Source organism: Mirounga angustirostris, unplaced genomic scaffold, assembly GCF_029215605.1.
Source record: "Mirounga angustirostris isolate CCGP_5_RB_7025 unplaced genomic scaffold, mMirAng1.0.hap1 SCAF_8, whole genome shotgun sequence".
In the NCBI taxonomy this organism is placed as follows: Eukaryota; Metazoa; Chordata; class Mammalia; order Carnivora; family Phocidae; genus Mirounga; species Mirounga angustirostris.
In genome coordinates this window covers 9,913,415-9,935,893 of record NW_026991716.1, presented here as the reverse complement: position 1 = coordinate 9,935,893, position 22,479 = coordinate 9,913,415, and the positions used below count along the sequence as shown (strand labels likewise).

At 43.2% G+C, this 22,479-nt stretch overlaps 1 long non-coding RNA gene across 1 annotated transcript in view; it reads left to right on the top strand.

Moving 5' to 3' along the window:
• The first annotated feature begins 1,582 nt into the window (after positions 1 to 1,582).
• The window catches only part of LOC123837417 (uncharacterized), a 256,394-nt gene continuing 235,497 nt past the window's right edge, over positions 1,583 to 22,479 (top strand). The window contains exon 1 of the long non-coding RNA XR_010413411.1: positions 1,583 to 1,637. This is a non-coding gene — a long non-coding RNA (uncharacterized LOC123837417). The remainder of the gene's footprint in view (positions 1,638 to 22,479) is intronic.

The window sequence follows — 22,479 nt, the reverse complement described above, 5'->3', positions numbered from 1 at the left end:
CGATAAGCTGGAAAGAAGAGCTTAAGGAAAAATGTGGGACGAAGGTGAGTGAATACAAGCAGGTGGGCAGTGAAGGTCAGGTCTTGGGGTCTAGCTGGTGACAAATCCCTCCTCTAGTATTTTCCTGGTCCTCATTCTTGAGTGGCACAAGAAGAAAGTCTGTTTTCTGTAGCTATTTACTGCTGGACATGGACGGAGTCATAGGAATTGATAGAGGAGCAGATTATCCCTCGGCTAGCTTTAGGCATGTCTGTGGGTCACCAGCTTTCCCCCACGCCGCTCATACCCTTGTGTTATGACTATATGTAATTTGATGATCTCTATGCACGTGGACCCAAATTGTACCCAACAGTTAAGTATGTGAGGTGCAATCGGTAATAAAAGCAGTCTTCAGTTTGTTTCCCTCTGCTATGATCCTCCCGAGATTTACTAGGGAATTTAGTTCCCAAGGATGCTCTAGTGTGTTTATGGCTTTTTGCCTCTCTAGGATAATAGTGACCAGGACTGACATCAAGAAGGTGTTCATTTTATTTATTTATTTATTTATTTATTAAAGATTTTATTTGTTTATTTGACAGAGAGAGACAAAGCGAGAGAGGGAACACAAGCAGGGGGAGTGGGAGAGGGAGAAGCAGGCTTCCCGCCGAGCAGGGAGCCCGATGCGGGGCTCGATCCCAGGACCCTGGATCATGACCTGAGCCGAAGGCAGACGCTTAACGACTGAGCCACCTTGGTGCCCCAAGAAGGTGTTCATTTTAAAATCAGACCAAAGGGGCGCCTGGGTGGCTCAGTTGGTTAAGCGACTGCCTTCGGCTCAGGTCATGATCCCGGAGTCCTGGGATCAAGCCCGGCATCGGGCTCCCGGCTCAGCGGGGAGCCTGCTTCTCCCTCTGACCCTCTCCCCTCTCATGCTGTTTCTCTCTCTCTCTCTCAAATAAATAAATAAAATCTTTAAATAAAAAAAAAAAGAAAAAAAAATCTTCAGACTTCCATTTCTGTTACCCGTTTTAATGAAAACAAAAATGTGTACTGATTGCATCTTAAAATGGAAATGATTGTATTCTTTCCCTATTAACCATTCCTAATCTACAGGGTATTTCTCAAATGTTTCCACATAAACATCCTCAGCTGGTGTAGGAACACGACTTCACCCCTGGCAGAAAGAGGAGGTGACCTGGAAGTATTGCCCAAAGTGAACCACTGAGGACTAGAAATTTACTTGAACTCTCCTCTGTTTTGTTTCCCGGTGTTACTGCCTTTAAAATTCATCTAAAAATTACAATCTACTCCATGTCATTTGGATTTCATTTTAAAGATAACATTGTAAATTATCTAAGTAAAATGAACTTCTCAAAGATGCTTCCTTTTTTAAGTCTTGTTTCCTCCAGGACCCACTGTGTACCCCTGGGGTGCACCTAAGCTTGTTTGAGAAGCATGGATCTATGCCTGAGCTCACTGAAGAAGGTAAGGCTTTCAGACTACCCTCCTAATTATGAAGCACGTATTCAGAGCCTTTGTATAGACAAATGTGTGGCAATTGCTCACCTCCAGTGGTTTACTCTGGTTTAGGAGAAAAAGCACACCGGGCCATAGAATGATGAATATAACCACGTAAGGCCATGCCTGATAGATGCCAGGTGAGTGGCAGAGATATGTACTATGAGCATGTGGAGGAACACAGATGTTACTGAAACTTTTTGGCTAGGGGTTCACAGAGCTGGTAGTGGGTCAAGGCTCTGAAAGATTGTAAGGATTGTGATCACAAAGAAGGGGACGAGGGCATTCCAGAGAGGGAGGGGGGTGTGGTGACGGCAAGGTGCCTTGGGGGGGGGGGGTGATAAATAGTCTAATTAAGCTGAAACAAAGCACCTGTAGCGTTGAGGCGAGCCAGATACAGATGAGAAAAGAGACTTGGCTGCCAGGCTCAGGAGTTGGTGGGTCTTTCTACAGTGGGGTTATTTAAGGGCTGTACGCCTGAGGGGTGATTTGTGCAAAGGGACACATTTGCTGGTTAATCTGACAGCAGTGTGTTGGTTGAATTGTAAGGCATGAATAGTTAGAGAACCACAGCAGTCGTCCAGGTTATTATTTAATTAAGGCCTGGTGCAAAATAGTGTCCACAGAGGAAAGGGGGGAGGGGAGACAAAGCGAATGAGAAAGATGTTTCATGCCTATAAAATTTAATAGCATTTTGGTGATCATAACCTTTACAGAATAAGTGCTTTTTAAAAAGTATTCTGTTATTCTGCTGTTTTCTGGCTTGAACATATTGAATCGAATCCGAAAGCCCCCATACAATTGCTCTCAGTCTTTACCCAGAACTAGCTTAGAAGATGTTTTGTTGGGCGCCTGGGTGGCTCAGTTGGTTAAGCGACTGCCTTCGGCTCAGGTCATGATCCTGGAGTCCCGGGATCGAGTCCCGCATCGGGCTGCCTGCTCAGCGGGGAGTCTGCTTCTCCCTCTGACCCTCCCCCCTCTCATGTGCTCTCTCTCTCTCATTCTCTCTCTCAAATAAATAAATAAAATCTTAAAAAAAAAAAAAAGATGTTTTGTTAACGGGAAGCTTACTCACGGGGTTTACCCTTAAATCCTCTTTGGAAGAAAGCAGAGAATAAATAAAATTACTCATGAGGCATGATAACAGGGCAAAGAGGGCGAATGTAGAACAACTGTGTGGGAGATGGATTGCTCCTTGGTTTTACAACCTTGCTTGATTCTTAGGAAGTAAGGGGCACAGGAGGGTTTCTTGTAGAAAGGAATTCATTAAGTGTTTAAGAAATGCTTTCAACCCAGCTACCTTCTCCTTTTTTGGAGAAAGCCTGAAGCACCGTAGTGCACGGACAGCTTAACAAAGACCGGAAATGGAGCTGAGTCCTCAGAACAGCCCTCTGAGGACGTCAATTGACCATGTTGTTTTCATTTACTTGGAAAGGAATTCCCTTTGAAAGTGCAGTAAGGTGTGTCTTTCCCCTTACTTAGCGGCCGCTCTGTCTGCTAAGAAGATCTACTGAGGTAATCTTATGGTACATACTTCTGTCTTACATGTGAAGAACTAAAGGTTATAGCAATTAACCACTTAACTCAGTGATTCTGTTTTAGAACTGATGATTAGCCCATCCTCGTTAGAATATTCTTTTGCCCTTTGCCCGTGGAAAGCATTTGCTCGCAGAAAGTCTGACACAGCTGTGGGAGCTCTGCTTAATTACAGCTGAACAGAGACCAGGGAACACTGAATTCTGGCCAGCTTGGCCCCTGTCAATCAATACCCATTATTTTAGGAGAAAAGAAAAAAAAGGAATAGTTGCATAAAATGATCAGAGACCCATATGTCCTTCCACGTAACAAGCAGCAGAAGGGCTCAGCCCTCCACACTTCTGTGCTGATGAGTCGATGAGCAGGAAGGAAAAGTGTAACTTGGAGAAATGCTTGGACTGTTGTCCTAAGTTCATCCGTAGATATGGGCACACACAAATGTTCCTCTATCAATTCTGCTGATACTTCTGTTGTATTGAGAGGGTGAAGAGTTAAGTCAGAGAAATCTTTTAATTAAAAACAATCTCTGGGCCACCTGGGTGGCTCAGTTGGTTAAGCGTCTGCCTTTGGCTCAGGTCATGATCTCAGGGTCCTGGGATCCAGTCCCGCATCAGGCTCCTTGCTCAGTGGGGAGCCTGCCTCTCCCTCTGTCTGCCGCTCCCCCTGCTTGTGCTCTCTCTCTGTCAGATAAATAAATAAAATCTAAATAAATAAATAAAAACAATCTCTGATTCTCAGAAATTCTGCTTTTATCTGGTTCCTTCTCTGTTGTTTCTTAATAGCCAGACGTTTGTTTTCTTAGTTTTTTCAAACAGTGAATTTTTGGATGAATTTTATTTTGCTTTCTAATTCATTAACTCATTTTTTAATCTTTGTAATTTTCCCTCCTGCTTTTCTTAGCTTTTAATTTTTTTTTCCCTTTCTACTTCTTGGGTTGAATTTTTCACTTATTTTCATTCTTTCTTGTTGACTTATAAAAGCATTTAAAACCATGAATTTTCTGGGGCACCTGGGTGGTGTAGTCAGTTAAGTGAACGACTCCTGGTTTTGGCTCAGGTCCTGATCTCAGGGTCGAACCCCCGCATCAGGCTCCGTGTTCAGTGCAGAATTTGCTTGAGATTCTCTCTCTCTCCCCCTCTGTCCCTCATGCTTGTGCTCCGTCTCTCTCTAAAATAAATAAATAAATCTTTAAAGAAAGCTATGAATTTCCTATCTACATAAGTTTGATAACATCCAACAAATTTTAATAAATAATGTCATTGTTGGTCTTTTCTGCAAAATAATCACCATACTGATTTCTATTTAATAAATGGTTTTGGTAAGACGGGTCTTGGTTTCCAGGTGTATTTTGTCTTTCCTTAAAAATATGACACATTTCTAAGATTGTTTGCTTTTGCATTGGGGTCATACAGCCTGTATTGCGTCCCCTTTGGGGAATATACTGAGGCTTGCTTTGTGGGGAAAAATCAGAAGATATTCCATAAACAAGTATTTTCTCTGAAGTGTACAAGATACCATGAAGTATTTGTTTTTCTTTCTTTGACTTATTTCACTTAGCGTAATGCTTTCAAGATTCATCCATGCTGTCACAAATGGCATGAAGGATTTCCTTCATTTTCACAGTTGAGTAATATTTCATTGTGTGTGTATCTATACATGTACATAAATGTATGTGTGCATATTACATCTCTTTTGTTCATCTGTGGATAGACACTTAGGTTGTTTCCCTATTTTGGCTATTGTGAATAATGCTACAATAGACATGGGAGTGCAGATTATCTCTTCAATATCCTGTTTTCTTTTCCTTTGGATATAAACCCAGAAATGGGAGCACTGGATCATGTGGTAATTCTATTTTAAATTTTTGGAAAAACCTCCATACTGTTTTCCACAGTGGCTGCACCAGTTTACATTCCTACCAACAGAATCTATCATCTATCTATCTATCTATCTATCTATCTATCTATCTATCTATCTATCTATCTAGCATCTAGCATCTACCAAACTCTTGATTTGGGCTCAGTTCTTTTTTTTTTGTTTTGTTTTTTAGATTTTTTTTTTTTTTTTTTTTTTTTTTTTATCAGAGAGAGAGAGACAGAGGCGGGCAGAAGGAGAAGCAGGCTCCTTGCTGAGCCAGGAGCCCGATGTGGGACTCGATCCCAGGACCCCGGGATCATGACCTGAGCCGAAGGCAGACGCTTAACCGACTGAGCCACCCAGGCGTCCCATGGGCTCAGTTCTTGATACCTTTTTTTTCCCTCCATATTCTCACCCATATGTGTTATCTTTTGTCTTTTTGATGGTAGCCATTCTAACAGATGTGAAGTGATAGCTCACTGTGATTTCAATTTACATTTCCATGACGATTAATGATGTTGAGCCCCTTTTCATGTACCTGTTCATCATTTGTATATCTGCTTTGGAAAAATGTCTATTCGGGTCCTTTGCCCATTTATAAATTAGATTGTAGGTGTTGTTTTTGTTTTGCTATTGAATTGTATGAGTTCTTTATACATTTTGGATATTAACCTCTTATCAAAATAAAGACTTTGCAAATATTGCTTCCATTTTGTAGGTTGCCTTTTCATTTTGTTGATGGTTTGCTTTGCTGCGCAGAAGCTTTCTAGTTTGATGTAGTCCCACCTGCTCATTTTGCTTTTCTCACCTTTGCTTTTAGGGTCAAATCCCCCCAAAAATCATTGCCAGAACTGATGGGCAGGAGCTTACCACCTATGTTTTTTTTTCTTGGAGTTTTATGGTTTCAGGTCTTACATCCAAATCTTCCTGCCTCAACTTGTACCTCTAGGCCAGTTCCAAAGCTGTCATGTTGAGACGTCCCTTCCTGCTCCTGGTTCTGATCTACTGTTTCCTGAATCCCAGGTTTTCATTTTCTTGGCTTATCCCCTTGTTTGGCTGGAGTACATATATATATATATATTTTTTTTTAAAGATTTTATTTATTTATTTATTTGAGAGAGAGAGAGAGAGAGAAACAGCATGAGAGGGGATAGGGTCAGAGGGAGAAGCAGGCTCTCTGAGAGCCGGGAGCCCGATGCGGGACTCGATCCCAGGACTCCGGGATCATGACCTGAGCCGAAGGCAGTCGCTTAACCGACTGAGCCACCCAGGCGCCCCTGGAGTACATCTTTAACTAAGATATGTGAGGAAGGCAAAACTTCTGAGTCCTTGCTTGTCTGCATTTTTTTTTTTTTTTTTTTAGTCTTCCCTCGACTTTATCCCTTCCTTGGATAATTGAGAGTTTGGCTGAGTACCGAATTTTAGATTGTAAATTTTTCCCACTCAGATTTTTATAGATATTAATTCCATACCTTCCGATGTCTAATTAGTTTGCAGGAGATTTGTTTTCTTCCGTCTTAACTTTCATAGTCATATTTGTAGATATGAGAATTTTTCCTTTGTTCTTATTATTAGTTCATACATCTTCTTGATGTTAAGACAAGTCGTCTTCTCATGCCCTGGGAATTTTCCAAAAATGGAAGGAAATTTCCTTCCTTCTTTGCCTCCATTGTCATCTAACACTCCTATTAAATATTGAATCCTCTATGTTCTCCTTTATGGGAGACTTTCTCTAGTGCCTGTCAACCATTCTACTTCAATGCGTGTTTTGACAACTGTTGTGAATCTCAAGAGTTTCTTTTTATTTACAGACACTCCTTTTCCATAGCATCCTGTTGCCGATGCTGTATCTATTCTAATCTCTCTAAGGATGGTAATTAGAATTTTAATCTTAAAACAGTTTGCCACGGGGTGCCTGGGTGCTCAGTCGATTAAGTGTCCAACTCTTGATTTGGGTTCAGGTCATGATCTCAGGCTTGTGAGATCGAGCCCCGTGTTGGGCTCCATGCTGGGCATGGAGCCTGCTTGGGATTCTCTCTCTCCCTCTGCCCCCTCCCACTTGTGCTTTCTCTCTAAAAAACTGTTTAAAAAGTTTGCCACAGTCTCTTTGATGCTGCAGGCTTCTCTTAAATGTTTGTTGTTCCTTGGTTGTCTGTTCACACTTAGGATGAGTCAAGTGAATGATCAGGAGTGGGGTGTATGTGACTGAGTTCTCTTGGCTGAGGGGCTTCTCTTTGAGCTGAGTGGTCAGGAAATTGACCTCTACACTGTAATTTTCTGAGTTCTAAATTAGGATGTATTTCTCTAATTACCAACATCCACACTGATTGCTCTATTTCTTGCCCAGCAGACATTTTATTGACTTTCTTTAGAGAAGAGTCTATCTATCTATCTATCTATCTATCTATCTATCTATCTATCTATCTATCATCTATCGATCATCTATCATCTATCTATTATCATCATCTAACCTATTATTTTGGCCTTGGGGTAAATGCCTTCTTCAGCTTCTGGCAAAAGAGGGGAAGGCAGGGGCGCCGGGGTACTCAGTCAGTTAAGTGTCCAGCCCTGGGTTTCCGCTCAGGTCGTGATCTCAGGGTCGTAGGATCGAGCCCCCGTGGCATCAGCCTCTGCACTCAGGAGGGAGTCTGCTTGAAAGATTCTCTTCCTCTGTCACTCCCCCTACTCATGATCTCCCTCTCTCTCTAATAAATAAATTTTTTTTTTTTTTTAAAGAGGGGAAGGCAGATAGTGAGCTGTAGTTGGCTCTTCCTTTTACAAGTCTTCCACCAATTTCCCTACCTCCAGATCCAGTTTTCACTCCCTATCTCTGCTGTATATGCTGCTTCTCAGTCAAGATCCCCTTTGGGTTCTGTTGAGGAAGTTAAGTCGCTTCATTGTAGGAGCACTTTCCCCTCATTGTTTATATATTAGGTGGCTACTTTTTGCTCTGCTTCATCCATTGGTCAGTGCTTTTCCATCTGTGTTCCATTCTCTAGAAATTTATTGAACTCTTCTGCACTGATGGCCTCCCCTCATTACTCTTTATTTTGGAAGGCTTATACTTTTAAAAATGACTGCTTTATTTAAAATAGATTCTCATAGAAAGGAAAGAGATACTTCAATTCCTGCAGGCCTCCCATTCTGAAATGAAATTCTGTTTTATATAATTAAGCTCACACATACACTATGTTTAGTGCAAAAACATTTATGACTGTTACACCTACCTTTACATTCTACCTAATAGAAAAATAAAACAGCTTCTTTTGTCCCCGTTAAGGCTTGTCTGCCTTGAATTTAACTTTGCTACTAATATTGCAGTTTTCATTTTCTTTTTGATAAGTGCTATATAGTTTTTAAATCTTTAGAGTTTCTTTTATTTAATATGTATATATAGAGGGTACAACGGTTTTTCTATCCCCTTCCTCCCTCATACAGTTTCATCTACGATTATATCTTCAGAGTTTTCACACGAAGATAAATACAACATCTGATTAAGATGGAATATGGTTTCTAGCAAATAACCAGGGAAAGTTCAGTAATAGTATTCACAGGAAAGAATGAATCCAAACCAATCTGGAGGAAGAGTCCAGTATTAGTAATAGAGAACACTTAATATATCACCCTTCCCAGAGCTATTTTAATTATAGAGTGTTCAATTGCTTGAGAATTTTTTTTTAAGATTTTATTTATTTATTTGACAGAGAGAGACATAGTGAGAGAGGGAACACAAGCAGGGGGAGTGGGAGAGGGAGAAGCAGGCCTCCTGCTGAGCAGGGACCCTGATGTGGGGCTCAATCCCAGGACCCTGGGATCATGACCTGAGCCGAAGGCAGACGTTAAACGACTGAGCCACCCAGGCACCCCTCAACTGCTTGAGAATTTAAAGGATAAATTTAATAAGACTTTGGAAAGGAGAATAGAATACATTGGTTCTGAAATTAAGTAGTTTTTTTACCTTGGACAAATTGTTTAGGAAAGTCCTCTTGTGTGCTAAGCGCTTTGCTGGGTGTATGGGATACAATAAGTAATATATGAGCCATGCCCTGAACATGCTCTAAATGGATAGACATATAATCAAATATAATCTAGGTGGAGTGATGGTACAAATAAGGAAGTGATTAATTTTCCTTGAATAGGCCCAGAAATGGCTTAACATAATTGTGCCTCTAATTTTCTATCTTGATTGCAAACATTCTTGTGATTTCTGACATGCTAGTTCTGTGATACTCTACCTGAAGAAATAGCACTTTACTTCCTTAAAATGATGGCTTTTGTGCACCTGAATAAATTCATAGGTGGTACGCAAATGTATAACTCAGGACCCAACCAGAAGACAGAGCCACAGAGTAACTGGAGTAAGGGAAGTTTAACATAAGGACTTAGTATCTATAATAGAGGATTAGAGTAATGGGGAACTGGCCTAGAAGAAGTAAAGAGAACGCAGAAGAATTCAGAAATCAGATATAAGGGACATCATTACATCTAGGACTGGGATGGAGCATTCCTTCTCCATCAGGGCTGAGATACAGACTTCACTGGAGTGAGCACAGCCTTGGCTCACGGGATACTGGAAGAGTCACTGAGATGCTGTGCTTTTGGGTCTTGCTGGAGATCTACCCTCTGAGGCGCTGGGGAGCCGTCCACAGGGCCGTGTGTGCCCTGCAAATCACTGCAAGGCCAGTCGAGGGAGTGCTGGGCCACTGAGTGCTGCTGGCTGCCCCCACACACTGTAGGAAGCAGGTGCTGAAGAAGCCATGCATTATAGAAACGGTTCATTGCAGAGCTGGGTATGCAGAAGCAATGCACTGCAGGTGCCCATGCTGGAGAAATCAGGAGCTGTAGGAGCCTGGCAAAGGAACTTACCATACCGTGAAGAGAAAATACCTCTTTGCCTCCAGTGTCCCTCCATCTCCCTCCACCGACAAAGCTTAGCATTGTACCAACTGACAAAGAAGAAATATATAAAGGGCCCATATCCATTTCTATAGAACAGACAGTGAAGAGTGGATTTGGAGCTTAGAGGCAAACACATTGATAATTAACACAATAGGATAGAGTTTTGTGACTCTTTTTCTGAAACGGATCATCTCTTTGAAAATTCACGTCATATTTCAGTGTTCATCCCTTATGTTCTACAGAAGGTCTCCTGGTTTACTTTCTCCCAATATTTGCTTAGAAAATTTTTAACATTTCCATTTTGGCGTTTACCTTGAGAACTAAAATTTAGAGACATGTCGGGGCACCAGGGTGGCTCAGTTGGTTAAGCGACTGCCTTCGGCTCAGGTCATGATCCTGGAGTCCCAGGACTGAGTCCTACATTGGGATCCCTGCTCAGCAGGGAGTCTGCTTCTTCCTCTGACCCTCCTCCCTCTCATGCTCTCTCTCTATCATTCTCTCTCTCTCAATAAATAAACATCTTTAAAAAATAAAAAAATAAAAATAAAATTTAGAGACATGTCTGACTTCAAGGTGCTGTTTCTCTGCCCCCATAGAACGATGGGATTTTTTTTTTTTTTTTTTGGTTTTCTATTTCTAGAATCCTAGACTTGTGTTTCCTTGGCTAGCTAGTCCATCTTCTTGCTGAGCCCTCCATGCTAACTCTGGTCGTCATTATCTTCCTCTGGCCCTTCCCCTCTCGTTATATTCGTAGCCTTAATCTTCTCAACAGTCCAGGGAGTGCAGGACTTCTCATGGGTAGGAGTTGGAATGAATTTATAGCCCTTCAGGATTGATTTTAATATCCTAGAAGTATTCCATAGAACGGAATACATTCTGAGTGTGGTGTCTGATGTTGAAGACAGATGTCAGTCAGCCTTACTTCCTGTAATCAAGGTACTGTATATTTCCTGGCAGTTGGATTGCAGAGTTTTTTGGCTCTATAAACTTGCTGCTTCTTGGTTTCAAGGAAGTTTAGCAGGTGATGTGGTCTAGTATGGAGTCACCTATGTGTTAAAAGCTACCTTGTGACATAGGATATTTCGGTGATGGAGAGATTGAAGTGGAAAATAAGCAACAGCAACTTGATTAAAAGGGACTTTAACAAATAGAGGGGCCAAGCCATTGATGTCTTAGAAGAGGGAAGGTAGCAGCCTTTATAAAGAAACAGAGCAGCAAACATACTGAAAGGACCATCTTAACCAAGGAACAATTCATAAGTGATCAATGACTAATAATGAGAGCACATTCTGGAAACAACCCGACTGAGGCTAGTAGAAGAAGGTCCAGAACTGTAGGCTTGAGCCCAGACCTCCTCTTTGGCATTTCCTCCAATGCTTGTGTAATACTTTGGTAATATGTATAAATCTGGTAAGAGCAGGGATATTGGAAGATCTTTCAGCAGTGATACATAATCTGAAGAATTAATGCTTGCCATGATTAATCATAGTGATAATAATAATGGACAATACTTGAAAGTCCACTATGTGTCAGGTGCATTGGCATTACCATTTAAAACAAAATTTATACCACTTAACAAGGGGCAAATTATAATCCTCCATTTTGAGAAAATCAAGTCTTGTAATATCTTCAGATAACTTGATATGGTAAATGTAAGGCTAAGTTTTGAACCTAGATATAAGCTCTGTGGAGCCAGAAATCATAGCAGTCTTGTTCACTTGGTACCCCTAGTTTCTTGAAAGTGTCTTTCACATAATAGGTGTACAGTAAATATTTGTGGAGTGAATGAATAATTCCCACATCTGAATGCTTTCCACTGACTTCTTTTCATTGTTTTGTATTAAGGTTATCTAGGAATTTGGGCCAGAGCCCTCTTAGTTCTGTATAGCAAATATTCCATGGGGTCTGAGAGGATAGTAGAAGGTAGTAATCTTTGGCTGGTGAGCTGGAGGTCGTTGTAGGAACAGGCAATCCATAATGACTGGCACAAATTAGAAGTAATGACAGATCTTCAAGGGTAAACCCTCATTTAGTAAATGGTTTTATCCTTCTGTTTAATACATTTCATACAGGAATCTTTAATTTAGGAAGTATAATCTAGGAAGTATAGAGCCCAGGGGAATCCCTGGGAGGTCCTCAGGAAGTCTGTCAATACTGAAATTGTATGCAAAATTGTGTTGTGTATGTATTTATCTGAAAGGAGGGTTCTGTGACTTTTAGGGGGGCTGTGACACTCGAAAGAGAAACAGGGTTCAATGGGAACATTTATCATTTAAATTCTGGGGAGTAGGTACTTATGTGTCATGTTGGAATTAGAAAGAAGCATTCTTTTTGTTGGTTTTTAGAAGGAGAAATTTTGTTTTCTCCTACAAATAATGGATTTAAGAGGGTTTTTAGGTATAATTGACATTCCTGAGCTTCAGGCTGAGGCATATTTCTTATTGAAAAGGCTAAGTCACTCATTATGTCAAAGCTCAGAAGAGAATATTAATTAATTTCCAACATACTCTGTGGCAGCATGAAAATAAGTTGGTCTCTCTTTCTGACCACCCAAGCTGCCGGCTACCCTGAATGCTTTTTCTTGTTCCTTCCTGTTTTGGGTCCGAGCTAGCTAAAACAGGGTCTTTTAGAGGTTTTCTTGAAATAAGGTGGTGAGCGTTGACCTGTCCCTAAACAAAACCCACAGACCTGCTTGCCTGATTCTGGCAATCAAAGCCGCATGGCCGCTAGCAAGTTTGTCTCCCCTTTGATCTGTGATGTGTACGACACTGTATTTTTTGGCGGCTCTAAAGCAGACTGCCAATTAGATCCAAATGTGTCAGACAGCCTCGGAGAAGGTACTGGTGGCCAAGTTTCCATTAGTGGTTCCTACTGATTGATGCCTGCAGCATTCTGTTCATTTAGAAATAGAAACCTGTTCTCATCTTTAATCTTGGGGCTGGGAGTTGAAGTAATGGGGAGGAGAAAGTCCCAGAACACAATTAAATCTCTTTGTATCTCTCAGCTTTTAACTTTTGTTTTTCTTTTAATGCAGCTCAAGACTCAAAACAATAGGAGGCTGTGATTCTCTTGTTCAGAGGAGGGTATGCTTTTAATTTTCTCCTGTGTAGAAGGCTGAAGGGAAGAGGGAGGAAAGCCACGTTTCTAGAAAACAGTGCGTTGCCTGCAACTGTGTTAGATGCTTTCAGGTGTGACCTCATTTGATTCTCTAACAACTCAAGGAAATAGCAATTAGCCTTCTGCACACTGTTGAGGACTGTGCAGTTCAGAGAAGAAAAATACATCCTTCTGTGTTGTATGCATTATAAGAGGCAAAACAAATTCACCTAGGTAGCTGTTGGGTTCAACAGCCTGTGCTCTTTCCACTCCACTGTACAGTACTGTGTGTGAGTGATTTCGGCGCTAATCCCTCTCGCACCTGAAAAGAGCTTTGAGAAAGCCTCAAGTGCGCAATGGAAATCAGGGTATTTAGGCTAGAAGCTAGCCTGTGAGTCACCGATAGACCCGTTTGGAAAAAAAGAAAAAAAAAGACCAGGGACTTAATTTCTAGATTTCATCTTTTGCATTAATACTTAGAAATGGGCTGCTTTTTATTTTTTTTCCCCTTCTAGTCCCAAGCTGTAGTTTCTTGAAATCAGATCACTATTCTGAGAAACCAGCTGCACCGGGGAAAAGGATGGAGGCGAGAAAAACCAAACCTCTCTTCTTTGTTAATGAGTCATATTGTCCGCACTTGGTTTTTCATTGACACCAGCTGGAATGGGTTTTGCCCATCTCCCAAGGAGGATCCTAATGATTGTTCATGGGGCCTGCATTTCATTTGTGGTGCCAGTTAATTCTGGAAATTCAAACTTCAGTCAAGTGAATATATGCTGGGGAACCCTTTCTTCTTTCTGGAGGTGTGTAATTTGATATTTGGGACTGTGTTACACAAACGTTGATGAAGTGTCCTTCACTAGGGCTCTTCAGGGAAGGAGGGTTTATGGTAACCTGCACTTTTTAGCTGTGGTGAACAACCTAGAGCAGAGGTTGGCAAACTTCTTCTGGAAACTTCCAGATAGTAAATATTTTAGGCTTTGTGGGTCATATGGTCTCTGTGGCAACTACTCAATTCAGCTGTTATAGGGTGAAAACAGCTATAGACAGTCTGTAAACAAATGGGTACAGCTGAGTTCCAATAAACCTTACTTGCAAAAACAGGAGGGGACCAGATTCAGCCTGTGAGTTGTAGTTTGCCAAAGCCTAGCCTAGAGGATATCTCAGGTTTGTCCATATATATGACACTCCCTGCCAAGCACATAAGAAATGCTCAATGATGTTTTTTAAATGACCAAATGCAAATGTATGAAGAAGCAGCAAAACTCTCACTATGGCCTGAAATCATATGTTAGAAACCTAATGCCCAACATGATGGTATTTGGAGGTGGGGCCTTTGGGAGGTGATTAGGTCATGAAGGGAGAGCCCGCGTGAACGAGCCCTTATAAAAGGGACCGCAGGGAGCATGGTTGCTTCTTCTACCGTGTGAGGACATAGCAAGGAGTTGGCGGTCTGCAGCCTGGAAAAGGCTCTCACCAGAAATGGACTGTCCTAGCACCCTGATCTTGGACATCTGGCCTCCAGAACGGTGAGAGATAAATTTCTGTTGTTTATAAGCCACCCAGTCTGGGGTATTTAGTTAGAGCAGCCCGAACAGACTAAGATAGCTTTCTAGACTTTATTCTTACCAGCTGTGTGATAAATTAGGAGTTAGTAGGGATAGCCTCAATTTATAGGTAGAAAAACGAAGCATGAGAAATTAGGATCCCAAAAGTTGGAGGCAAATTTTCAGTTAGAATTCAAGCTTCTTTTAGGTGTCTTCCACACCTTAGCTTTACTGTTTAATTTTTTTTAAACTGAGGTATAATTGACACACAGTGTTACATTAGTTTCAGGTGTACAACATAGTGATTGACAAGTGTATACATTGTTATGTTCACAAGCATAGCCACCATCTGTCACCATACAACACGATTACAGTATTACTATATTCCTTATGCTGTGTCTTATTCTCTAACTAGAAGCCTGTACCTCCTACTCCCCTTCACCCATTTTGCTCATCTCCCTACCGCCCCCCCCCCCCTCCCTTCTGGCAACTGTCAGTTTGTTCTCTGTATCTGTGGGTCTGATTCTGCTTTCTTGTTTGTTTATTGGTTTTGTTTTTTGGATTCCACACATAAATCCTATGGTAGAATTCAAACATCTCGCCTCTATTTAATGCCCCATTTACTGAACCCCCTTGGTTTTATTTTATTATTTATTCTAAGGCAAGCTTCCCCCCCCCCCCAAGAGCATACTATTTCTGCTGTATCAGATAAGGTACTCTGTGCTGTAAGAGATGGAAAACCTGGTTCAAACCACATTCAACAATACAAGGAATTTGTTTGTTGATATAATCGAAAAGTCTAGATGTAGAGTGGGTTCCAGACAGGCGTGGCTCAGTCACTCAAAGTTACCAAGAACCCAGTTCAGCTTTGCTCCTTTGTTCTGCCTTCCACTTCATTCTTCACTATCAGATTCCACCCTGTGTAACACCCTTGAAGCTTTTCTTGCTTGGGAATAGTGGAGTGAGGAAAAGGAACTTCTCAAACTTCTGGCCTTGGCTGGCTAAAGAAACAGAACATAGAGAAGAATGGGCTAACATGTGTCCTGGTTTGGGTGTGGGAAAAAGAATGCCATTAGGTAAGTCAGTCGCATATTTGGAGGTCTTGAATACTGGGAACAAACAAGAGAGTAGGTGCCTTCTAGGGAAGGGAGCTCCTTTGGAGGTTGCAAGAGTCTAGCAGTTAGGCTAAGCCCAAAGCCAATGAGAGTCCCTGCAGTCACAGGAGAAGGTGAGCCACAGGGGTGGATGGACAAGTAGGGAAGGACCAAATCCTGAAGCCATCTGAAAAAGTCCGTTTTTATCTCCACATTGAATGGGGATTGCTGAAGAATTTTGAGCGAGGGAATGATGAAATCAGACTTGAACATTAGAAAAATGACTCCAGCAGCTTCGTGGAAGGAGGTTCAGGGAGAAAAGGAACCTAATCCAATTAGTTGGATGTAGCATAGCAATGGCAGGAAGGGGAAGAGAAGAGTAAGAGCCTCTTAGAATTAACTCACTGGATACAGGGAAAAGTGACCTCTGGGCTACTATTTCAGCAGCTGGGTGCATGGTGTGGCCACAGACCATGATGGGTGAATATACCTATCCCTGTGCCTTTGTTGTGGGAGTCTGGGAGGTATTGTGTAGCCTCACATGGGATGAGGAGAACTGTAATAGTGGTGACAATCCCCAGATAGTCTCCTGGTTGTTCAAGTCTGGGGTGGCAGGGAGGGGAGTCTCTGCAAGCATCTGTAACCAGTTTATAGCCTTGGTTCCTACTGTTTCTGAGAAGTATAGAGCGCTGGCCAGATTGAATTCAGGGGGAGCCACAGAGCTCCTGGGCCGCTCAGCCTTTTCAAATTACTACTGGGTGGGATCATTGTGGAGCGAAACTGGGCGCCCTCTCTAATCTCCTCTGGCTGCCCTTGCTAATGGAACACACTGTAATGGTCAGAGCCACCCTCAGCCCTAAAGGGAAAAATGCCTCTCTTTTGCTTTTGTGAAGAGGCCGCATGAGGGTTCGCCATAGGCTAGTGCCTTGGGCATCCTGTGGGTGAGGGACGTGAGGGGGAGCAGTCCAGAGCCCTGTGTCCTGACTCAGCCAGGCCTCATAAAGCGCATTTTCCAGCCCTTCGGGGGAAGAAAGAGGACTGAAAGGAGCCTTGTCATTGTCATGGCTGTGAGAACATAGGTCAGAAGCATCTCTGCAGCCACTGCCCACGGGCTCCCAGCATTTCTTCCCAGGCAATGTCCTGTGTTAAGCTGGTGACCGTAGCAGCGCTGGGCCGGCACTCGAGTGACCAGAGGAGGGGTGGAATGCACCGAGATCATGTGGGCGGTCACGACTTGGCAGGACACCCTCTCCTCCTTCAGGGGCCAAGCTCCGAAGACCTGAATGTTAGGAATGGTGGCTGGGAGGTGAGCCGGACAGATGATTTAATAAAGATTAGTTCTTTAGTTAGAAAACGCTTTGAGACTATGGTTGAAAGGATTCAAAATGAAAATGCAGATGTCATTCTCATTAGAGATCCGGGAAGCCTTTGAAAGCTTCCGTGTGGGTGAGCTGCTTTTCAGGTAAAACCAGTCCCTTAATCCCAGTTGAATAGGCGGTGGGGCTCTAGGTGGACTGGGCAGATGTGGCGTGCAGAGATCTGAAGTGAGGCTGTGAATGGTGCAGAAGAAAGCTTTTCGGCCTTCTCTTGGCTTCCATTCTTCCCTGGCCCTTCTGTTTCTCTGCAGTGTATTAAAATGCCCTCTCCTGATACGTTGGCAAAGCAAGGAGTCCCTGGCACTTGGTTTTAGGAGCACGCGAACAACTGAAGTTAAGGAGAACTCTGATCAAAGACAGCCTGTATTGGATGTTCATGGTGGGCCAGGCATTATGTTGCGGCTGAAGGTCAGGGAAGGGGTGATAAATGAGTTAGAGGCCCTGCTCTCAGGGTGCCCAGTGTTTCCGGGGGAGGACAGGCGTCTAAGTAATTGTGACACATGTCAGAGCATCATCAGTGATCTGGGAAGGGTATAAACAAGGTAGCAGGCAAGGCAAAGACGAATACAAGTGTTTGGACAGGAGACATGGGGAAAGTTTCAGGAAAGAAGGGACCTGGAGAGCGAAAGCAAGAGAAGGCAACAGTGAGAACAGACAGAACTGTTGCTGGCGAGGAACTGGAAGGTTTTGAGGGCCTGTATTGCTGTCCAAACTCTGGGTGTGTGTGTGTGTGTGTGTGTGTGTGTGTGTGTGTGTGTGACCCAGCAGGAGGCCACCTAGAATTAACTTGCTTCCCCCGGGGTCCTGGAATTCAGGACAGTTGCTCTTTCATAGTTAGAAAAGTTTAACACCTGGGGTGCCTGGGGGGTGGGTGCGTGTGTGCGCAGTCGGTTGATCATTCGACTCTTGATTTCGGCTCAGGTCATGATCTCTGGGTCATGAGATCAAGCCCCACTTTGGGCTCCACACTTAGTGCACAGTCTGCTAGAGATTCTCCTTCTGCCCCTCTCCCCTGCGCATACTCTCTCTGGAATAAATAAGTGTTAAAAAAAATTTAACACCTGATGGAGTTTGAAACCAGCTTAGCTGGCTGATCCTTATTGAAGGAGGCGGGATGGATTTCCACAGTCTCTGATTTAATGGCTAAGTCAGGAAAGGAGAAGAGCAGAGTTTCTCCTGGTCTGTTTTTCCTTTAACATTTATTGAAAGTTCTTTCTGGGTGCTGTGGAAACCCTCTGATTACCAGGAGTGTAGAGTCTGAGGGAGGAGACATATTTTATTTTTTTTAAGATTTTATTTGTTTATTTGACAGAGAGAGACACAGGGAGAGAGGGAACACAAGCAGGGGAAATGGGAGAGGGAGAAGCAGGCTTCCCGCCGAGCAGGGGGCCCGATGCGGGGCTCGATCCCAGGACCCTGGGATCATGACCTGAGCCCAAGGCAGACGCTTAACGACTGAGCCACCCAGGTGCCCCAGGAGACACATTTTATTACTTCAAATAGGACATTGATGTTTTTTAGAGACTCCAAAGGCACTGAAACCATTCATCAATCAAAATCTCTCTCTTAGGCTTCGACTTTGCGCAAACTAAGACAAATAACAGATCTTGATGTCTTGTTTCAGACATTCCTTGAGAAGTGTGTTTCCAAAAACCCGAGGAAGTGATGTGCCCACCTCCTTTTGATTCAGTGACTGCCCCTCCTGACTTGGTTGGATTGTTAGGTAGCATCTTCAGGGTTGGCAGGGCTCCTAAGAAAAGTGGGAAAATGCAGAGGTGGTCCCCCAAGCCCTCTGGAAGGGGTGGGGTGGGGTGGGGAGCGTGGATATTTGTGGAGTATCTGCTGAGCACCGTGCTAGGTACTTTGTAGGTACTATTTTAGTCAGTCCTCAAGACTCCCGAGGGAACTAGGTAGTATCCCCCAGAGGCTGATGAACAAACAGACTCTGAGAGGTGAAGTAACTAGCCCCAGGCCGATCCACTCAGCAACGAGGCAGCCATGACTCATGGGCCGGATGCCAGGCCTTACCCCACCCTGCTCTGCTGCTCATGGGTTGAGCGCGCTCTATCAGAAAACAAACAATGCTGTTCTTTCGTTGTGCTCCTAGCAGGAAAGGAGAAAGGGCAAACAGTACGACTTCTCCCAGCAACCTTGCTACTGCGGGGACAACACTCAAATGTTTTTGGTCCACCGCTGTAGTAAGAAACCTCTTTGACAGGAAGACCCAATACAATTTGATACATAAAATTTCATGAAGCAATTATGACGTGTCCTAAGTGTGACGTGCTCTGTCCTATCGAAGTAAATCTGTTCTGTTTGTTCAGTTTTTAAACAGTCCTGGTCCTGACCCTCTAATTTGGGGGGTTGCCCGAATAGTGAAAGCACTCACTGCGTGTAACAAATTGGAGATTTGTTTGTAGCTTTGGACAAAGGAATTTTGACAACCTCCTTCCTCCTTTGCATACACCCCTCTGCCTAAGCACATGATGTTATCCTTTCATGACTGACTTTTCCCATAAAAGCTGTCTGGTTCTATTTATAAAAGAAATAGGTAATTGATCTGTCTCCAGGAGACTTTCACTCTAATTTACATGGCAGGGGTACACCCCAGATAGAGTCTGCTTCTCGAACCTTCCTAGGCACGAAGGACTCCAGCTAGCCCTCCACCAAGAAGGAGTTTTGAATGTGAGGAATCTGACCATGTCTGCAAGAAAAATTAATTCTTCTCATTTAGGTCACATAGAGGTTCTCCCTTAGGTCTCCTACCTGTGAGTATATAGAACTTTAAAAACAGCACTCTTTTACTTCAACTATGGTAACTTTGCTAGAGTTGGTGGTCTCAAACCTGTAATGTTTGAGGGGAGTGGAGGAAGATAGATCGTGTTTGGTGAGGTGGGCTTGATGAGCCTCTCAGAGTGGAGGGGGATCCCATTTGAGGATCACGCTTGTCAGATCTGTGGGGGAGAATACCTTCGGGAATGTTTGAAGGTACTTTGTGTGCTATGAAGTGATAGACACATGGGAACAGTTGTTGCTCTTAGGTGTGATGAGGAGTAAGAACAAAACTCTTTCTCCTGTCTGTACAAGAAGGCAGGCCTTCTCTTGACACGAGTAACAAATTGTTCTTCACCTGACCACAAAAACTGTTGCTCTTTATTTGACCAATAAATCATATACATATTGATTCCCTGTTACATGGTAAATATTATGCCAGGTTTTGTGGAGGCTGGAAACAAATGAGATGTGGTCTCTGCGAGTGAGATGCTTATGACTGATCTTCAGGGAGAAGAGAGATTAAAACAACAAAACACAGGTGAAAAATCCATAGTGCCTATCTCTGTGCTGAATGGTGTACTGCAAATCACGAGGGGAAAGCTAAATGGTCAGATGAGTCAGGAGTTCAGACCTGCCTCGTGGTCTGTCAGAGAACCTCGATGTTAGAAATTAAAGATGAGGGGCGCCTGGGTGGCTCAGTTGGTTAAGCGACTGCCTTCGGCTCAGGTCATGATCCCGGAGTCCCGGGATCGAGTCCCACATCGAGCTCCCTGCTCGGCGGGGAGTCTGCTTCTCCCTCTAACCCTTCCCCCTCTTGCGCTCTCTCTCTCACTCTCTCTCTCTCTAATAAATAAATTAAAAAAAAAATCTTTAAAAAAAAAAAAAAGAAATTGAAGATAGGAATGAGGAGGCAGCAGAGGTCTGTTTGTCCAGAAAATTCTACTCCGTAACCTGTGGCCCTCAGGATTTGTTTAACCTTTGTGGCGTTGATAGAACTCAGGTTTCAAGACATCCCGGGCACCATCGCATTCACCTGAGGCCTTGGGAGAGCACTTAATTGAAGGACTGTGACTTCTGAGTCTTGGTGTGTTCGCTCAGGCTACCGTAACAAAATATCCTAGGCTGGCTGGGTTAAGTAATAGAAATGGATTTCTTGCAGTTCTAGAGGCTGGAAGTCCAAGATCAAGGTGCTGGCAAAGGAAGTCTCATTGTGAGGTCTCTTCCCTTGGCTTGTAGGCTACTGTCCTCTCCTATGACCTCTTTGTGGAGAGTGCTTTGATCTCTCTTCTTACAAGGACATTCGTGTCCTCATGGGAGCCCTACCCTCATGCCCTCATCCAGACCTTATGTCCCAAATATCCACCTAAATCTAGTCCCAGCTCTTTTAGGGACACAAACTTTGGGGGATACAAGCATTCAGTATACAACACTTGGTACGCTCAAATTCTGTGATGGAATGGAGAAAGGGAATGTAGAAAGCTTCTACCTCTTCTGCCATCTTTGAACTTTGTGATAGATGGAATGCATCCTAACTACTCCTGTTGGATGTGTTCTCTTCTTTCAAGGTTGCACTAATATCAGCTTTTTGGGCCACATTTGAAATTGCGGCTCTGAATGTTAAATTGGAAGGCTGCCATAGCATCGTGCACCAAATTATGTGTGGAGTATGAGGGACTCTTGAATGTGTGCACTTGAGAAATGTACACTCTGCTAGCCAATTGTAGAACGTATCCATCAGCTCCCATAATTAATCTCACATATGGGTAGTAGAGAGGCCACTGCTCCCTTACTTCCCAAATAACTGCCTAATCCTGACTTAACGATAGCCGAGAGTTCTTGGCACTATGTATTCCTTCTTTGGTTTGTCCATTCAGTATTTCCAATGACCTCTTCCTTTCTGAGCCTTCTCCTCTGCCTCTTCTTCACTGCCCAGAAAGCCCTCACTAAAGTAGCCATGAGTTGTTTGTGTGTTTATTTTTCTGGCTCTGGACCAGGAGGAGCCATGCCTGGTACATTCATTTAAGATAAGCAGGGCTGGGCTGTGGTTAAGTATTTATGAGGAACGTTCCAAGGAAAATAATGTGTGTGGGGGAAGGTCAGACAGGGTGAGTACCCCCTGAGCCAGCATCAGAAGAGGCCCCTGTTGTGCTGGGTGAGGCAGTGTTTGAGGGAAAAGGCGGTGTTTGTGGGAAAAGAATCCCACAGCCTCAGACGTGGCCCATGGCCACTGAGCTACTGAGGGTTTTCTTCCAAGTAAAGCAGGGACCTGGGCAAATTCCAAGGAAAGAGACCCTATTCATTCAAATGTCATTTTTTCTTAGCAACATTCAATTTCTTACGGTGCTTTGCCAAGGTGGCCTATGGAGGCAGGTCTGTTCTTCGGGATGACCTAAGTCCCACCACTCAAGTCAGTACAGAGGATGTCCTAATGATTATATGAAACCAAAGAAATGTGAATGGAATAACTTTAGGGATTATTAGTCCAAAGTTCTTGATTTCAGGTGATGAAAGCAAGGCCCACAGGGACGGTGTTTTGTGTCCCTAAAAGAGCTGGGACTAGATTTAGGTCTCCTGACTCCCACTCAAATCACTGTGCTACTCATTGTGCCCTTGCTTGGAAAGTGTTTGCATTTTAATTTATTTTTTTTTGTGGTTGAGATACACTCCCTTTGAGGATTGCCTGGTATCTTAGCTAAATCCTGGGAATTTTATAAGCTCGTGGTTTAATAGGCAAGGTCGGCATTGATATTCCATCTTTAGCAGAACAAGTAGCCGATCTAAAGAGGTAGTAAAGTTGAGAAA